Below are 20,092 nucleotides of genomic sequence, written 5' to 3' on the forward strand. Positions count from 1 at the left end.
TTTTTTTGTTTTTCCGAATTCTGATCGCAGGCACTGATCCGAGCCGGATGAATTTCCGGTGCCAAACGCGGGCACAGCCTCGTCCGTGCCTGCGGCGCCGGCGGCGGGGAGGGCCAGGGCGCGCCGCAGCCGTGTCCTGTCCGCTGGGTTCCTGGCGCACACGTTGGTAGCTGGCAGCGCGTGCCGGTGGCTGTACCTGGACAGGCCTCGAAGACACACTGGCCGCTGAGAAGTCCCAGCCGGGTCTGCCTAGAACCAGAGGCCGGGGCGCTCCCTGAACCCACTTTGTGCCTCTCCCTCCGGCGGTGCTGCCGCCCTTGTCCCGCTGGGCTCCGGACTCAACCTTAAAGTACTGTTCCCAGCCGAATCCTTTGCAGTATTAAAATCCCATCTACCCACAACCCAGAAAAGGAAAGCAAATACAGGAACCATGAAAACAGCAAACACTTACATATATCTATGAACACTGGTTTTTGAAACTGTTTGTTTCATTTTTAATTACCAGCAATGTAGCCTATTTTTCTTTTTTTTTTTTTAATCTTCTCTCATCCTGCAAGATCTCCTGTTCTGATTCATATTCTTTTTGAGACAGAAAATTTCCCATAGTAACCCTGATGAAACAATCCCAGAGACCCGGCTTACGTATCCGGCAACTCTTCTCCGGTCTGCTGAACACTGACTTAATTCCTTTTTCCGTAGTCTCGAAGACTCCCTTCCTTTTCTGGAAGACTCCTTTCCCGTCCCTCCACTCTTCTCTGGTCAGTCAAGCACTGACTTAATTCCCTTAATTCCCTTTCTTTGTCTTGAAGACTTACTATCATACCCTAGTCTTGAAGACTTATTTTTATACCTTAGTCTCCAAGACCTATTTTCATACCTAAGTCTCGAAGACTTATTTTCATAGTCTAGCTCGATTTCTGTACTCATGTCCCTGTTCAGGCATCATTATGTCGGACTTCTCCTCCAACTCTGTCCAGGGTGAACAGATCCCCCGAACTAGGGGCCCACAGAGGTATAAGAAAAGTAAGAAAAAATCAAACCAAGAGAGCCAAAATCCTGTGATCAGGTGCTAGCAGCCTCTAGGACTGACTGACCCCTGATTACCATCTTCAGTAACCTTTTATTCAGAATCCACCCCGGAGGCAGCAGAGGAATGGGAGGATATCAACTGTTTTAGCAAGGACAATTCAACTCAGTTATCATAGGAATGCAACCTGATCAGTAAGCCATCAGGTTATCTTCCTTCACTCATATCTCAGCAAAGCACATAGTATTGATCCTGGGGCTTACAACGCTTATGCTAGACTTCCTCCAGAACCCAGCAATCATGGCTTGGTCAGGCCTCAGGCAATACACCAAATAGTAACTGAAGACTGTCCTTCTCCACACTGCACTGACCGTGGGAAGTCAGGGTGTGACTAGTAGCGGATGCGTACAATCTACCTGGTAAGGAGGGGCAGCTGTGCCTAGGGGAGACTCTACCTCCGCACCCCATGGCAGCGTCGCTCCCATAAGAACGCAACAGTGGACTTTACGCTGTATTTTAAAAATGAGCCCTTGAGCTGCTACGGGCTGATGGGCTCCTGAAGGCCAGAGCGCAGAAGCAAAAACTCCGGGCACTGAGAACCTGCGTTGAAACAGTGACGGTGGGCACAGACCTGAGATGCCGGAGAGGTCCTCGCAGGCGAAGGAGAGGGAAGGTCGGTGAGGGCTGAGAAGGGGTAGGAGCAGAAGGGCGCCCGCCTCCAACCCTCCAGCGCGCAGGACAGTGGACAAGTGAGGCAGGAAACAGCAAAGGGGGGCTGCGCTGAGTGGGGCGCAAGACACCGTTGGTCTGGCTTTTCCATGTGCTGCGCGGGATACGGGGACTCAGAGAACGGGGAAGGAGGAGGGGATGAATTCCTGGGTGGCGCTGGTTGGAAAGGCTGGAGCTCAGCTCCAAAGGGCCTTTAGCATCATGCTAAGGAGTTTAGGTTTCACTCTGTAGAGGCGGATCCGGATCCATGACCCTCTTAGAGGCAGCATTTAGGAGACGAAGATGAGAAAAAAAGGAAAGGAAAGGTAGGCAGGGGTCCGATCAGTTTTCCTGAAGGGAACTGAAAGGATCTTCCTCTGAATCCAAGTGCGGAGCCTGTTTGGCTGTGAGTGATCAGAGCTGAAATAAACCCAGTTTATCCCCACAGTAGAGCTCAGGTGACGTGACATGTTGGTATTAAGATGCTGGAAGCTTAAGAGGGGTGAAGGGTGGAGGCTGCCTGGGATCTAAAGAGCGTGCATGAGTTCGAGGGGCCGCTGAGAGAAAGCTCCTCTAGGTGAAGGGGACATTGGGACCTATCGCTGATTGATGAGTAAGATTTCATCAAGCAGCAGCACATCCAGAATTGGCAGGAGTGCTGAGGGACCCCTGTGTGGAGAACAGCGGGCATGCATCATGAGATCAGGGTGACAGGCAGTACCCAACGGTAAGCAGTCGCATAAAAAGGTGGACAGCGTATGTTCTGCCTTACGATCATTATCTCATGTAATTATTAACAGAGCCTCCTTTCAGTCTCAACCAAAGTCTAGATTTGCATAATAACTACATGGCCATCCTACTCGTGTGCTGATCGGGTCTCCCCAATCCTCCGCCTTGTCCCAGCTCCCCATCCCACTCTGCTCAGTGCAGGAGCTCAGGTGTTGGAGCCATGATTAGACCCTGTGTGTTCACTGAGGTCGCTAGAGTGCAGCCACCACCTGGCTTAGTTACGTTTTCATCACTGAGATACAATACCAGGCCACCCACAGCTTAAAGAAGGAAAAGTGCATTTGGCTCGGTTTGTAGAGGCTTCAGTCTGTAGTTTGCTGGCTCCAAGGCAGGGATGCATGGCTGAAGAAACAGGTGGCAGAGAGAGAGAGATCAAGGGAGGAGGAGGGAGACAGACCCTTCCAGGCCCCGCCCCCAGTGCCCCACCTCCTCCACAGGCTCCACCTCCCAACACCAACGTCACTTTTAGCTATAAACTCAGCAGTGCACAAATCCACTAGTGAGTATCACTCCCCATGATCCAGTCACCTCTCCAAAGCCCCACCTATGAGTGCAGGACGCTTTGCAGAAACATCCAGATATAAGCCATAACATCACCAGAATGACCTCAATGGCCCAAGGGTTCAGACCAGTCACTGTGAAAAGGACTTCCCTGCAGTATCCTGCTTCAATACTGTCAACATGACTACCCCATGGGGTTAGTCTACTTTGTGTTACTACAACAAATATCTGAAATAGCCACCTTCTAAAGAGAAAAAGGTTTATTTTTGGCCTGGTAGCTTTGGGGAAGGCAGAAAGAACATCGTGGCAGAGTGTGTGGCAGAACAAAGCTTCATACCACATGGCCTACGAGCAGCAGAAGGAGTGAGGAGGGGGAGGTCACACAACCTTCTCCAAAGGCCACGCCCCCATTGACCTACAGACCTCCCGCTAGGCTCCACCTCTGCAAGGCTCCACCACTTCCCAGTGACACCACTCCGGAAATCAAGCCTTTGAGGGACATTCTAGATCCAAGCTACTGCACCCACTTTAGGGATGAGACAGCTCTCAGAGAGGAGCCACAACTTGCTCAGGGTCACAGAGCTAGGAAGCCACTGTGCTGGGTGGGACTTGAGCGCAAGTCTGTCTGATTGGGCTCAGGGGTCCCACTTTTAAATTAACCTCATGATGGAAGGATCGTAGATTTGAATCTTCACATGAAGAAAATCCAGGCTGTGTTCCAAAATGCTTTTCATGTGCCAGGTCATCTAATGTCCTCTTATAACCTAGGACGCTGTCGTGCTAACTCCATTTTATAAAGGACTAAGCTGAGGGTCAAGGAATTATCAGAGATCAGTTTCACTCTGACGCTAAGCTGCACTATCCTACAAAGGCCACTCACCCTCTCTGAGCCTGTTTCCTCCGTCATGAATTAAAGATAGCCTCTGTGCCTAAAGTTATTTTTCAAACAATGATAGGAAATACTGTTTTCAAAGGTAAATTTTTAGATATTTAGTAAGTGCTAGACGTTATTATCCTTGACAGTTGTGTTAGAAAAATTTCAGTGTGTTATACGACAGTGGACAAGTCAGTTAACCGCTACAGGCCTCAGTTTTATCATCCAGAGAATGGGAATTTCCCTTGGGTCCCTTTTCACAGTGACTGGAGGCAGAGAGAGAGAGAGAGAGAGAGATTAAGTGGAAATCTGTTAGAGAAAGGGTCTTTTAGTGACAGTCAGAACAGCTGGTCAAGAGAAGCCCCAGGAGCCCTGCCCACTGGGCGGTCCTTAGCTGTCAGTTCCAGTGTGCCTTGTCAGACCCAGGGGAGAAATAATCTTAAATGCTGCAGAGCTGTTCACATTTCACTGTCTCTCATTCTCTGGAGTCAGAGTTTGTACCCATGTGCCATCCGTATCCCAAGGAAGCTGCTCAGATATTCCAGTGCGGTCGCTAGAGCAGTCAAAACACGGATGTGAAAGCCAGTGTCAGTCTCCCAGAAGCTGTGGTGGAAGTTGGGGGAAGTCCCACCAACCCCATACAGCCAGGCTTCTCCACACCAGTACCTAAGGCTTCTCCATACACTGGCAGAACTGGCTCCAAAATCTCACCCCGTCTAAGGCTCACTTGGATTGGGCTCTGCTTTTGTTTGTTTGTTTTTTGTTTTTGTTTTTTTGTCTTTTTGAGACAGGGTCTCACTATGCAGCTCAGGCTGGCTTTGAGCTCACTTTGTAGCCCAGGCTGGTCTGGAACTCACAGCGATCCTCCTGCCTCAGCCTCCCGAGTGCTGGTATTACAGGTGTGCACTACCACGCCCGGTTTGGATTAAGCTCTGTATGCCCCATGACTCCAAAGTTACCAAGCATCTGCCATGTGTTCTGTGACCTAAGACTCGCACCCTGGGGTTAAATTGTCATGTGGCCTATGTCCCAAGACCATTGCAAAGCTGAGCCACCTCCCCTAAGTTTCCTGCCTGGGGTCAGAGGAGGCAACGCGCTGACTGAGGGAAACAGAACCTCCGAGGGAAACAGCTTGTGTGAATGTGGGATGCGGTGACGTAGAGAAGGGTTGGGAAACGTGACCAAGCTTTCGAAAGGTAGTAGTACGGAGCATGTCCTGAAAACAGCAGCTTTCAAATGTTTTAACTGGAGAGAGACAGAGAGAATGAGGGAGAGAAAGAGAGGGAGAGACAGAGAGACAGAGACAGAGGAGAGGAGCAAGAAGACAATATTGACACACACATTGATTTAAGCCAAATAGCACTGTCATTTTTTGGTGGGTAGATAATGATTGGATATTGGGCAGTGTTGCATGAACAAAGTGATACATAATTGGAACAGAAGTCTTATGTTTATTTCCTGCAATGCACTATATATATATAGTTTTCTTGAGACGGTCTTGCTATGCAGTTCAGGCTGGCCTTGAGCTCACTTTGTAGACCAGACTGGTCTCGAACTCCCAGTGATCCTCCTGCCTCAGCCTCTCGAGTGCTGGGATTACAGGCGTGTGCCACTAAGCCCGGCAAATGCACTGTATTTTCTAAAGCGCTTTTTAAGAATGCTGATCACAACCCGTTTATCTCATGGTTTACAAGTAGATGAGGGTTTGTTTCAAAAACTGCTCTGATGTGGACCAAGCACCAGGGAGAACTTTCGGGTCCCTGGGTGTAAGGGAGTGATGATGGGGAGACAGATGGGTACTAGGAACTTTACACCAATTACAAAAAAAAAAAAAAAAAAAGCCCCAATTGCAAGTTAGAGCAAATGTCTCGGGTCGGTGCCGGTCCTGCCTTCTCTGTTGACCCCCATGCCGCAGACCACAGTAACGCTCGTGTCACACACCAGTAACACACTGGTCTTGGAGCAAAGTTGGGTTTCGTGCCTCCTGTGCCACCAGGACGGAGCCCGACGTGGGGACACGCTCCACGGGGCAGCGGGGGCTCCCTGGCGAGGGCATGAGCTGGGGCTGGTAAGGGCCTGAGCGACGTTCGCCGGTTTGGAGGCGGGCTGGAAGGCGTGCAGGTGCTGTCCTGGGTGCGGGTGGCGTTTAGAGCAATGATTCAGCAGCCAGGTTTGCTGATCGAAGGTTCGGACAGAATTCTCGCACTGTCGGTGCACTCAGACCTCGCGGGCTTGCTGGCCGTCCTGCGGCTCTGTGGCTCCCTATGCTCTGCCGGAGGGCCCCCTGCAGCCTCCGCGGCGCCCCTTCTCCTTCGCACAGACGCCGCCCACAGCTGCACGGGTGCCCGCGCAGGTGCGGCAGCGGCCCCGCCTGGCTGCAGAGCCGGCCAGCAAGGAGGAGCCGCTGATGTCAGCTCGCAGCGGTGGCCAGGGCCTGACAGCCTCGGGGAGACCCCTGACCACTGGAGCCCACCAGGACACAGCCTAGGGGAGCTGCCTTGGGCGAGCTGGGCAGGGGAGAAAAGCGGGCGAAGGACACAGCAGAGACTCCAACAGCTGCTACCGAGGAAAGCCTGGCGCCGTGCACCTGTGGGTGGCCCGTCTGGTGGAGAATTTCCTTCAGGAACCCTGGGCTCTGACTCTTCTGGAAATGAGCCCAGGGACTCCCCACTGGCCGCTAAAGAAAACCCAGCAAAAGGGCTGGGGATTTAGTTCAGCGGCACAGTGCCTGCCTGACAAGCTCAAGGGCGTGAGTTCGATTCCCTGTACCGGAAGAAAAACAGAACAAAAAGAAAATACTTTGGGGATTTAGCTCAGTGGCACAGAGGTCGTGAGTTCGATTCCCTGTACCGGAAAAAAAAAACTAAAACCAAAAAAAAAAAAAAAGAAAGTCCAGCAGGAAACGCCCGGATGAACGCCAGGCTGTGCTGGCACAGCACCGAGCGTCCGCAGAGGGGTCTCAGAGCGGCAGGGGCGCTGAGAAGGTATGCGGGCGGCTGCGCGCTCCATGCGCGGGCTGCAGGGGCCCAGAAGCCACTTCGCCAGTGAGCCCCGGCTGCTTCCCAGCGTTGCCCCTGGGAGGACGTGGCCCAGGCCGCTGCTCTGGTGCCGCTCCCTCCTCACCTGGTCCTCTCCCTCTGTCATGGTGCCCCCGGCCTTGACTTTGGTGAGTCAGCTGAGCAACCACATCTGAGCACAAGCATCTCTGCCGCACTCCCTCTTCCCCCACCCCCGTGCACTTGCAGATGCTGCCGCAGGCAGGCTGGAGGTCAGGGTGGGCTCGGCCTGCTCAGGGCGCGTGTCACGTGGACCTGCAGCTGGCTGTGACGACCTGGCGCTCCTGGTTGCACACTGCACCTGCTGCCGTCAGCGGAAGCAGCGCTGAGGGTTGGTGCAGCCTGCTCAGTGAGCTACGCACAGGCTGGAGCTGCTCTCCCCCGGGACGCCAGGAGTGAGTGTGCAGCCTCCTCCCTCGTAGGCACCTCCAGCAGTCACACAGCAGCCCCAGGCTGAGCTCCACCACACGCAGGTGGTCCCAGGGTACCATGCAGTGCCCACAGCACAAGTTCAGTGCCTGCTTGCAGCCTTCCCAGCCTGGCACCCTAGACCCCTACCTTCCCATGCCCAGTCAAGAGCAGGGGCCAGGCCTAATGGTGCACACCTGTAATCCCAGCACTTCGGGAGGCTGAGGCAGGAGGAGCTCAATTTCAAACCCACTTTGGGCAACTTAGTGAAACCGTGTCCCAAAATAAAAAAATAAAACAAAGGGCTGGGGATGTAACTCAGTGCAAAGGCCCTGGGCTTAGTCTCCAGTACAAAAATAAAAATCAAAGCAATGAAAAAAACCAGGACCTACCAGGACCTACCAGGACCTACCAGGACCTATCAGGACCTACCTGGACCTAGGTGCAGGGCTGGGGAGAATTCACCTGAGCAACTGCCCTTTGGCTCCGTAGCGGCCTGTGGCCATGGCTTCTGACAGAAATGTGCCCAGCCTCGAGGAAGTGGTCAGCCGGACGCAGGCCCCTCCTCAGTGAGCAGTGCCTGCCCTGGCTCCTCTCCAGAGCAGAGATGAACAAGGGTGCTCCTCCTCAGAAACGCACAGCATCAAAACCCAGACAGGCCCAGGCTTCAGGCTGTGCAGGGAGCGAGCCGGAAGGTGCAAGCCCGAGGCCCTTGGGACTCAATGCTTGCATTTACTGAGAACCTAGTATGTTTGGTCTCACACTTGATCCTGCCTGCAGGCTGCAGGTAGGGTCCTGGTATTGCCATGTGCAAACATCGGATTGCTGGCAGTGAACCGGCCCGGGGCACAGCCTGCAAGGAGCTTCCTTCCCAGGTCTGGAAAGTGGGGGCCGTCCCCTGCGCTCCCCGAGAGCCAGCCTGAGAGGCACCAGCGTGGAGCTCACCCTCACTCTGGATTCGCAGAACGGGGCTCTGGGAAGTGTTAGGTAAAGCGTGGGGTGCTTTGTCCAGGCAGAGCCCTAGTGCTGGGCCGGGTGGAGCATCTCAGGGGCCCCAGGGATTTTCTTTGTCCTGTTCCTTCTCCTGGAGCTCTCTAGAAGCGACTGTTCCTTTGGAGACGAGCAACTGCTCTGAATGACCCCAGGTTTCGTGCTTTATGGTACCTTTTTACCCTCTTAGCATTTTCCTTTTGCACATTCAGAAACCAAAACCCAGAAAAGTCAGGCAGAGGGCCGAAGCACAGTCAGTGCATAGCCTCGGGGCAGCGTAGGACCCCCGGTTGCCTTCGATGCCCGGAATTTGGTGTTTCTCCTTCCTGTCAAGAGCAAGGTGTGGATTTTCATCCGTCCTCAGCCACCTGCAGTAGAAGAAGGCTTCCAGACTGTTCCTGGGTAGACCAGTTGCAGGAACTGAAGCCTTTTCCCCACCACGTTTGGAGAGGGTGCTGTCCAGTTAGGGGTGCTGCCCTTGGCCTCTGCAGGTCTGGACTGGAAGCTCAGCTCTTCTGTCTCACCAGCTGAGCCCTCTTTCTGCCGTGGCTGCCTGCCCTGAGTCCACGGCCGCCACGCATGCGTAATCGCAACCACACAAACCTCTCCGGGCTGCAGCCGTGGGTGCGAGAGGCCCAGACGGCCCCTGGCGTTCATCCCCAGAGTGGGCCGAGGGACTTGTCCTGGGTTGAATTTGCACCCGTTTGTCTGAATTTAAAGCCTTGTGCTTTCACAACCAAGTGGGTTCGTCTAATCTCTATCTTTATTGAAAATAGTGATTTTTATGCTTTTATTCAGACGTTCAGTGGATTCATCCCAAGGTAGCTGGAGGTGGGGTACTGCAAAAGCACAGCTGTTATCTGGGAACACGGCCACGCGCAGCCCTCCCTCCGGTGGTTTTCCTGCGGCTGCTGCCCCTCGCGCTGCCCAGGCCCCTCGGTTAGTGACCTCGGAGTCCGCACCTCATGGCCTTATACATTGGAAGGAGCCTGGGAGCTCCTCCTACTAAGCTACAGCTGCTTCCCGGGGCCTAGGGCAGGGTGGCGGGCAGTTCTTCACTGTGGAGACAAGAGAAAATAAACATGTTTTGACCGAACAGTGGCGAAACATTTGCTGACTGGGATCAGATGCCAGCAGGAGGAGGGCAAGGAAAACTGTGAGGATGTTTTGTTACCAGCCCCGGGCAGCACTGGCGGAGGCGGGGCTTGGGTGGGGTCAGCGGGGGGCCCGGCACGCACATCCCCCGATTGTTCTGAGGCAGCGGCATGAGGAGTACACAGCCTTCAGGATCAGACGCGAGGCCCCGGGTGACCTCGGATAAGAAGTGTAACTTCCTCTAGGAAGGAATACACATGGCCGGTCAGCTATTAATTGAAAAAATTGCACCAGGTACTTGTTGTATAAAATTAAGAGCAAAGATGCTGCATGAGGTGAGAAGGACCTCGCCCCGCTGTGCCACCCACAGATAACCCTGTGGAGAGGTGGGTACGCGTGCCCACGGGTGCGCCCCACCTGCCCTCCAGTGCTGTCCGTAAAGATGGCACCAGCCATGTCCTCCTTCGTCCACAGCGAAGCTGACTGCCAGAGGAAGAAAGCCATGGAGCAGCTTTCACAAACACAGGCCACAGCAAAGCCGGGCCCAGCCTGGGGGTCCCGTCCCCAGACAGCCGTCCTGGAACTGCCCGGTGCACGCACCCCGCCTCGCTCTCCGGCTGCACGCATTCTGACCGACCCCACCCTGCGCGGCACAAATGCACAGTTACCCTGGCAGACGCAGGGGAGCAGTTAGAATATTCATCTCCCTGTGACTTGGAGGTGCACCTGATCAGAACTCACAAAGGCTCCAAATCACCTTCCTGCGCTTTCTGGCCAGGTATTTGCCCTGTGGGTAGGGATCTTGGCTCACACTCCACGGGGGTCTCAGAGCATGAGTTGGAAGGACGTATGTGAATCAAGGAAGGAAGGAGGGAGGGATGAAGAGTAAGAAAGAGGGGAGGGAGGAGGGTGAGAGGGAGGGTGGGAGGGAAGGGCGATGCAGAGTGGTCTGAAATAATACTACAAAAGAAGAAGTGTCCTTAACAGAAGCACTTGTTCTTAACTTTTGGTGTAGGGACCAAATCCAGGGCTTTAACACTGCATTCTCAGGCCCGCTCCCTTTAAACAAAATTTTGAAGCAGAGTCTCACTACATTGCCCAGGTAACACTCAAACTCACGGTCCTCTGCCTCAGCTTCTCAAAGTGCTAGTACTGCGGGCAGAGCGAGTGTTGTTACTAACTGCAGTACTGTCTGTATATGTAAAACATTAGAACCCCGTAAAAGGGGAAGAGGCAATAATGCAAAAGGAAAGCTAGACAGGAGGGGTTTAGGAGAGCCTTGCGGAACTGATCTGAGATACCTTAGCACTTAATGGCTCTGTAACCTTGGACGAGAGACTTAATCTTTTTACCTTTTTAGGGGTGAATATCTCTGAGTGTGAAGTGGAGAAAAGAAACAGAGTAATTTAACCAGGATTAAAGGGACTGGGGGAGGGCTGAGGCACTTGAAGGGCCTTTTAGTCTGGAAAGCTAATAGTCCAATGTCAAGGATTTTGAGTGAGCCCGTGGTATCTCTCTCATCTCAATTCAATCCAAGGGAGGCTCTGGGTTAATGTCTAGGTAACTCACGTCCCCTCAGTGTGCACCCCACCTTCCACACCATGCACTGGAAAAGATCACCTGACCCCACATCGTGTAGATTTAAAGAAAATATAGCAGTTGACAACAACTAATCAAATATTTCAAAATAGCTGGTAGAGGGATCGTCACGTTCCCAACACAGAAAGATGCTCTATGTCTGATCTGATCCTTACGCACGGTGAGCATGAACTGGAGTCTCCCAAAACTGTGCCCCAGAAATACACACAATTACTACCCATCAATTAAAAATAGAAAAGTACCAGTTCCCTGCCTCCTCCTTATAAAGGCATTTATCAGGAATCTGCTTTCTATGGTCTTTCTACCTGTTTAATGATACTTTTTCTTGAGTATTTCTCACTGGTCTACCTCACCTGATAATGGACACACACATTCCCTGTACCTTAACTTTGAGAAGACCCCAGATCATTAAAATGAGGGGAGCTTGGGTAGAGGGAGGGGAAGCGGGGACAGAGAAGAGCCCTGAACAACATCGCTGAATGAGCCTGTGTCCTGAAGGATGCCAGGGACCCTGACACTCCCAGGACACAAGTCTGTTCATTGCTTATGGCGTCAACGCCCACCTGAGCCTGGTAAAAATACGAGTTTCTTGGTTTTCATTGATTCAGAACTTTAGAGGATGAGTTCTGAGAACCACACTACATGCACCCCCTGACAAGTCACATCACCTGACACTCCCATTCCGTGGCTCATGCTTTACTCCTGTGTCATCAGGTCAACCAGAACCCTCGAGACTGAAGGACGGCTGACATGAGAGGGTTGATGGGGCCATTACAGATGTTAGTCCAGAAAGGACAGGATCTTGGTAAGGTTATATAGAAAAAAAGTATGCCTAGAGAGAAAGGAGATGAGGAAAATCATAATTTTATTTTATTTTATTTATTTATTTTTTACTTTTTGAGACAGAGCCTCACTGTGCAGTTCAGGCTGGCCTTGAGCTCACTTTGTAACCCAGGCTGGTCTCGAACTAGCAGTGATCCTCCTGCCTCAGCCTCCTGAGTGCTGGGATTACAAGCATGGGTCACCATGCCTGGCTAAAAATCATAATTTTAAAATTGTGTCTTTAAGGAACATTGCATCTTCAGGACACAAGTCACTTAAGGCCTGTTCTCTTGCAGGAAACTCAGTAAAAATTTTTAAGGGTATTTATTGAAGATAAAATAAACTTTGGCTTATGATGATCACCTGTAAAACATCTGTCCTCAAGAAAGTGGCAATGTTAGAGGGCCACAGAGCTCAGCCTCACACACATGAAAGTGTTTGCATTCTGACTGAACCCCACCGGACCAGTGACCAGACAGACAGGAATACATGTCATAGATCCCTAATCTCAAGACACCTCCGAGACCAAATAAATATACAAAGTTAGAGTCCACAGTGTGCCTTGCTCTTGTACTCTATCCTAAATACAGTAAAACCTTGGATTGTGATTAATTTGTTCTGTGAGTGTCCCACAAGATGAGCAAAGCTTTCTAATAAAGTTTAATTTGATAAACAAGCAGTGTCCTGCAATACAAGTAGTACATGATGCCGAGCATCACATGGTCAAAGTTCAGGCAACGATTCTTCTCTCTCTCTCACTGCGAGATTGTGGGTGATCATCTCCAAACAGCAAGAGGTTATGGAGTTGATCTCATCTGCAGAGGAGGAGAAGGAAAAGGCAGAGGAATCCCTCACTCCAAATGAGATTAGGGAGATGTGTAACATGTGGCAAACAGTGCAGAATTTTATGGAAAAGTACTACCTGAATAAGGGTGTAGCAGTGCGAGAGATGAATCTGTTTAATGACAACGCAGTGTCACATTGCAGCTAAATTTTCATAAGGAGGCAAAGCAGGTGTCACTGGGCAGATTCCTTGTTAAAGATGCACAAAAAGAAACAGATTCCACTGAGCCAGTAGGTAGCAGTGACTCCGTTAGTGACACTGAAATTTTCCCACACAGTGACCCTCCTCTCTCTTGACTCCCTCACACCAGCCATGAAGGTTTTCAATGGTCAGTGCAGGTTAATTTATTTTTCTTTATATCTTGTATTTTCTTTATTATGTAACCATTTTTATATGAGTATTTTTGAGTTGTGGAATGAATCACCTGAGTTTCTATTATTTCTTATGGAGAAACTTGCTTTGCTGTACGAGTGCTTTGAATTACAAGCATGTTTCTGGAACCAGTTTTGCTCCCAAGCCTAGATTTTACTGTCCTTTCAAAATTCTCCCTAATAGAACTCTTTATGCCTCTCACTCAGTGTCTTTGAAATTCTTTTTTTGTGATGGAAGTCAGTGAACCTGAAACGTGTCCCATGGGTAGAGTGAGGAGAGGTCCTCCACCTTCTGTTTGGGGACCTCTTTGGACCCTGTCTGGTGACATTGGGACAACTTCTGCAACTTTTAGCAGCAAAGCTGGAAGCAGCTGGAAATAGTCCACTGTAGCTATAAATCAGAGCATTTTTCCATAAGTATAAGTTGTTACACTGAACCTACATTGGCTATAGATAAGAGGGGCAGGAAAAAGGCAAAACAGAAGAATTTTTGGGACAGGATGAGCACCTGTTGTGAGGTTCTAGGCTTTTGGAGGCTCCTATTAGAGATTCTTTCTAGGTTCTTCTTGCCCTGAACAAAGAACTGGACAAAAGAAGCACAAAAAGGAGTGAGATCTTCTGTTTATTAAAGGTAGGAAAAGAAACATGCTCTACAGAGTGAGTGTGGGCCAGTTAAAAGTAGGAAAAGATACCGGGCATGGTGGTGCACACTTGTCATCCTAGCACTCTGGAGGCTGAAGCAGGAGGATCACTGCAAGTTCAACACCAGCCTGCGCTACATAGCTAGGTCAAGGCCAGCCTGAACTACATAATGAGACCCCATCTCAAACTCAACCAAATAAACAAACAAAAACTAAACATAGGAAAGGAAGTACACCCTGCAGAGTGAGAGCGGATCAAGGGAAAGAAAGAACACAAAGGCCAAGAACTTCATAACAGTGGCCATCTTTCATATCCTCTACTCCTCAGGCTGACGTCACAGCTAGGCTGTCCTATCAAAAAACTGCTTGAGTTCTTGTGAGAAGAACTGAAGATCACATCCTCTGATTGGTGTACAGAGCTTGGTCACCTGTCCTGGATCTCTGTGATGACAGGGCACATACACCAGATTGCCCAGCTGCTTTACCATGTCCTCATCCACTGCCTCATATCCATAAGGAGAAGGACTCGTTGCTTCTGTATTAATTAGGGGTTAGTAATTCAGAGAGTTCATTGCAACTGGGTGTAGTGGTGGGCTGCTGGGGCTCTGAGTCAAGTTTTGAACATACATTCAGGAATATGGACCTGACTTGTTGATTTCCTCTTGTAGCTGCTAATTACCCTCCTTTATCTCTCCCCCTCTCTCTTGCCCTCTGCAATTAAATTCAGGATATCTTGGGATATTTAGGATATTTTATCAAGTATAAATTTATTATTATTGCCCAAAATGGCTTGATTACTCATCACAGAAATTTTCCAAAATATCCATCAACCCTTCAAAGGTAAGCACCGCCATAAGGTTATGTGAGTCCATTGCTTTATCTTAATATTTTCACCAGCCTTGGATAGATGTGTTGTCATCTTTGCTCCACATTAAACCCTGCCTTCTCTACACTGAAGAAACTGCCTTAAACCAAACTTCTAACTTTCCATAAATCCTAACCCCACCTCTGAGACATGGCCAAGTCTCTGCTGAGTTGGTCCCTAGAAGACCCTGGAGCACGGTTAGCTTTAAAAACCTGGACATAACTGTGCAAAATTGAGTCCAAATTCCTGAGCCTAATGTTCAAAGTTCCCAGGGGCCTGCTATCACCTCACTTTCAAACTAGTTGTTCGTCTACTTTTTTTTTTTTTTATCAACTTCTGTCCTTTAAACTATCCCGTTCTCCCGTATCTTCTCAGTTTGGCACTTTTATCCATGCTTTATGTTCAGCTCTCTCTTCTACATCTCAGAGTCTTTTTCTTACTTATGTGATAACTGGTCTCCAAAGACAGTTGCCCATCGAGCCTGCATCAGATCAGTGCCCCTGAGAAGTCCTGACCCACATGGAATCTGCACTGGTCCTGTGACTCACTTTGCCCAATTCAATATGGCAGACATGAGGCTGTCTCTGCATCTAAGAAGGCTTGGAAGCCTGTTCTGCTGGGAAGGTCCGTCCACTACTTTGCTTCACAGGCAGAGCAAGAGAAGCCTGGCTCTGCCATCGTCCTGGCTTATCTCAAGCTCCATGTTTTCCTCATAGAGGTTTTAGATATGTAAGTGAGCCATTTTAATACTTGGACCCAGCTGAGCCCCCGGCCAGGACACCAGGGAACAGAAGTGGTGTTCAGTTGAGTCCAAGCAAGTCCCAGAATAGTGAAGGATAAAGGGCTGTCATTTTAGACTGTTAAACCTTGCTCTGGGGACCCTGGGGATTGAACGAACTCCTTGTGCATGGGAATCACACGCTCTATGGCTGACTTACCCCCCCCCACACACTGTGGGTTGCTATACAGCAGTAACCAATCGCCTACCTGCAAAGCGGACCTCCAGCGCCCCGCCTTTAGGAAACTTACTGCATTGCCCTTCGGCCTTCCCACTCTGCTGCTGGGAACAAAATCACTCCGTTCCCTACTGAAGTCAAACAGAAGGTAGTCAGCTTCCTGGAAGGAAACTCATCATTTCCTGGTCTCCCCCGGAGAGCACCCGTGATCTCCATGTCTTTCCTGGTCAGACTGGCAACTTGGAGATTCCTCCTCATTAAGGATCAGAATTCGTGGTGCACAGTTACCCCCAGAAAAACAAATGTGCTGCCTGCAGAGGTAAAACTCCTACCCGGGGGGAGATCACGCCTTTCAGGATTTCAGGTTACCCAGGTTATTGTTTACACAGGCATAAGTAGTAAGAACTATGGAAGTCTGACCAGAGGGAAAGGGCAGGGGAAGCCACGGAACCTTCTTGGCTTATGGTGCAGGCTTTTGATTTGACTAAGCTGCTCCCCATGACTACACTTTCTACCTGCTTTTGTTTCTGTTATTGTTTGTTTTGTTTTTCAATACAAGGTCTTGCTCAATAGCCCAGGCTGGCCTCCAACTCTCAATCCTCCTGCCTCAGCCTGCTGAGTGTCAGAATTACAGGTGTGCACCTCCACACCTGGCTTTCTACTTGTTTTAAAAAAGAAGTCATGGGAAGATAGGGACCCCCTAGTGGTGAGCAGCTGACTTCACTCTGGAGGTGGGAGCACCTGCTGAGGCAGCCTCACTGGCCAGCAGAGGGCAGGACAGTCGCAGGAGTTGCCAGCCTGAGAAGCTCCTGCCTCGGGAAGTGTCAGGGGACACCAGTGCTGGCTGCCTCGTGAAATGGAAAGTGTCACAGTCAGCATGACATACACAGGGTGTGGCACTCATCCCTGGTCATGCGCCCGCTGCCCGGCTTGTCATATGCATCTGTGAGTGGCAGTGTCGCCCGTCCCTTCCTTCCTGCTTGCACCAGCTTGTGCACTTTGACCACGGAACCTGCTGCTCCACATCTGGGTCTAATCAAAGGACAGGGGAGGACCAGGGGAACCAGCGCAGCACCTCGTGGGCCGAGTTTCTGTGCAGGGCGAGCTGGCTGCCTGTGCAAGAGCCGCGGCTCGGCTCACACTGTTCTTCTAACCCAGAGTTTCTGAGTCTGGAAATCACTGAGGAGTGATTCGGAAGAATCGACACTCAGCATTCTGCATGAAGCGCGGCTCCTTCCTGTCCCTTAGCTGAGGCCTCCAGCGGCGGCCATGTTGGGTCAGCCACGGGATTTGCTTCCCTGCTTCTTGCACAGGACCGAAGGAGGCTCTGAGAGCTTTCAGATGGAGCTCGAAGGGGAGCCCAACACAGCGGGGCACGCCTGTGATCCCAGTGACACGGGAACAATATCTTGCAACTTGCTAGATGTCAGTGTGCTGCGTTTGTGGTCTCACAACATCGAGGCATAAAGTTGTGAACCGAAGAGAAGTTAGGAGAGATTTATGGGAAACAGGGAGAAGAATAGCTCCTGGATTTCCAGGAGGGGTCCCGAGTGGGTGGCCACTGAGGGTCTCTGGTTACAAGTATCACCGCTTAGCTCTTGTTGATCCAGCAGGGAAACAAGTCATGTAGCAAGTGTATGTGGAAAGAACAAAAGCTGTTTTGGAAAGAGATGGCTTCAGATGTTCCCGTGACCCACCTGTGTCTGATGCCTTCTGGGCTCACTGGACCAGGAGGTGCTAATCACAGTATGACCTTAAGTTGCTGTTTATCTCTGGGGAGGCCTGCAAGCCGGGCAATGTTGTCTTCATCGTGAGGCCTGGCTTTCTTCAGATTTGCCTCCAACTGCAATCTTTGTGGGTCTCATCTATTGTGAGGGCCATCTTTCTCTGAGTGCATATTAAAATTTCTATCTAACTTAACTGTCTATAATATCAGCATTCTAGGAGGCTGAGGTAGGAGGACTGCAACGTCAAGCCCACCTTGGGTAGCTTAGCAGCTCAGTAAGATCTTGACTCAAAATATAATAATTACAAAAGCACCGGGGTTGAGGCTCAGTGTGAAAGGCGTAGGTTCAGTCCCCAGTGCCACAAGATACAGACAAAACAAAATGTGAAGAATGAGCAAAACTTGCTCAGACGAGGAGCGAATAGGCCCAAGTGTTCTAGCAGGAACCACATTGGAAGCCAGCCTGAAGGCAGAGTCCCACCCCTCCTGGTTAACCAGGCTTGTGTCCCTCCTGGACCCATCTCTTCCCCTCTAAAGGACCTAATATGTGCCCTCACCTTGAACAGGCACTGCTTCTACTGAGTGGAGCTTGCCATGCCAAGGCCTTCTTGTAAGGCCCCTGGTGTTTCAGAATAGACTTGGCCGGTTTTGGTGTAGTGAACAAAACCATGTGTCATCTCCTGGGTCCCTGAGCTCAGAGAGAGGGAACAGGCATGAACACTGGAGTGTCTCTGCCATGGAAAGCTTTGGCAAAAGGTATCTCAAGTCGCAGCTGGAGAACAGGTAGAGATCCCCTGTCAACAGCGCCTAAAGATGAATGGGTCCTCTGCGTTATGTGGAAAATAGCATCAGAGCCTCTAGCAGCCCAAAGAATAGGGAGAATCAGAACATGGGGAAAGGGCAGCAGAGCTTTCTTTTGCTGCTGGAATTGGTACTAGGGATTGAGCCCAAGGCCTTTGCACTGGACTTCACCCCCAGCCCCTTTTCCTATTTTGAGCCAGGGTCTCACTAAAATCTCTGGGATTGAAGTTGAGATCTTCCTGCCTCTGCTTCCAAGAGTGCTGGGATTATAGCCAAGCACCTGGCTAGCAGAGCAGTCTTGAAATAAATTCATGGACTCTTCGAGCTGCCAGCGTTGCAATTTACCTGCAGCATGTCCACCGAGCAATTTCTGCTTGAACAGCTTAAGGTGCAGGGAATGCACTGTCTTTAAAGACAGCCGCTCCAGAGAAACTGGTCTCCACGATGATCTCATTTTCTAATTTCAGTTTCCGAGCCATTGTGAAAAATTCTCTTATTTTCACCTGAGAGAGCTTCAGGCGGTTCACAAATACTCAACCACTTAGGTAATGATAACTTTTATTATCCGAACAATTATTAGCTAGGTCCTATTACATATGGAATACTGCCAGACACTGGAGATATTATCCAACTTAACATCTATAATCAACTAGTGAGAAGTCCCATTGTCTTCATTTTAGAGTTGATGACACCAAGGCTTAGAGAAAACAAGGAACTAGCTAGTAAGTAGCAGATGTGGGGCTCCGTCCAGATGTGCACAACTTCTGTCAGGCTCCGGGTACGTCAGTGTTATGGTTTGTGTCTGCATGTCCTCCCAAATCCTCAGGAGTCATGGGACAGGCTTCTAGATTTATGACTGATCCATGGCCCAGTGCTGGGATTATGGCTGTGAGTGCTACACCCAAGGCAGGGGGATACTTTGCATAAAATGTAAGGGAGGGAAAGAGGCTGCTTGCCACCACTGCTCCTCGCTTTTGCTCTTATTGCTTTGCTGTCTTCCGCCGCCATGCACAGTTGCCCTCTGCCACTTCTCCTTTTTTGCTCTTGTTACTTTTGCTGTTCCACCACCATGAACCGTTGCCCTCTGCCATGTGCCACCCTGCCTTGGAGCCAGCCAAGTATGGACTGAAACCTCCACGAACTGTGAGCTAAATAAACCTTTCCTTCCTTAACTCTGCACATCAGGTATTTTGTCTCAGCAACAAGAGAAAAGTAACCAAGACACTCAGGTGGTTACACATGGAGCAAAGGAGTGGGAGGAAGGGCACAGGAAGGGAAAGATCACATCCTAAGATGTAGTTGTTGGAAGGATATGAGGTTAAAAAATCAATGGCTATGTTTGCGTTGAACTTGACTTCCTTCAAGTCAAGGACGGGGAAGCCATGGCTTTGGGGAGAGGTGACATTTCTCTTAAAGCTCATAGCCGTTCTGTAGAGAGTATAATTGTTCCAAGTCAGCTCTGGGGTCAGAGTGGGGGTTTGAGTCCTGGCTTTGCCCCTCATTAGCTGTGAGACCTTGAGCAGCTTACTTAACTTCCTTTGTCCCAGTTTCCTGACCTATAAAAGGGAAATCGAATTCTACTTCTTGACAGAACACATTTAATATGGTACCCACGCATGGCAAGCACACTGTAAATGCTAACTAGTATCACTGTTGACTGCCCAAGTTAGTAGGACAGCTAGGTGGGGCTGAGAACCTAAGTTTAATGCTTTTTGAGGGTGAGTAGGTAAGTACGAGGTGTGGTAAAAGTACAGTGAATGTTTAAGTTTAAAAATGCATTACAGTAAAAGACCTATTACCATTTACTGCTGTCCAAATACCTCCTACCACTTCAAACTCCTCCATCATCTTTACCACTTTCTGAAGAAGTTCTGGAAGTCCTCTTTTGTGAGTATCTTTGCTTATGTTTGGTGTTATACGCTGACCTTTTAAAATCCTTTTAGGGGCAGGGATATAGCTCAGTGGTACAGTGCCTGCCTGACAAGTGCAAGGTCCTGAGTTCAATTCTTGGTACAGAAA

Source organism: Chinchilla lanigera, unplaced genomic scaffold (assembly GCF_000276665.1).
Source record: "Chinchilla lanigera isolate Chin_1 unplaced genomic scaffold, ChiLan1.0 scaffold00110, whole genome shotgun sequence".
Classification (NCBI taxonomy): domain Eukaryota; kingdom Metazoa; phylum Chordata; class Mammalia; order Rodentia; family Chinchillidae; genus Chinchilla; species Chinchilla lanigera.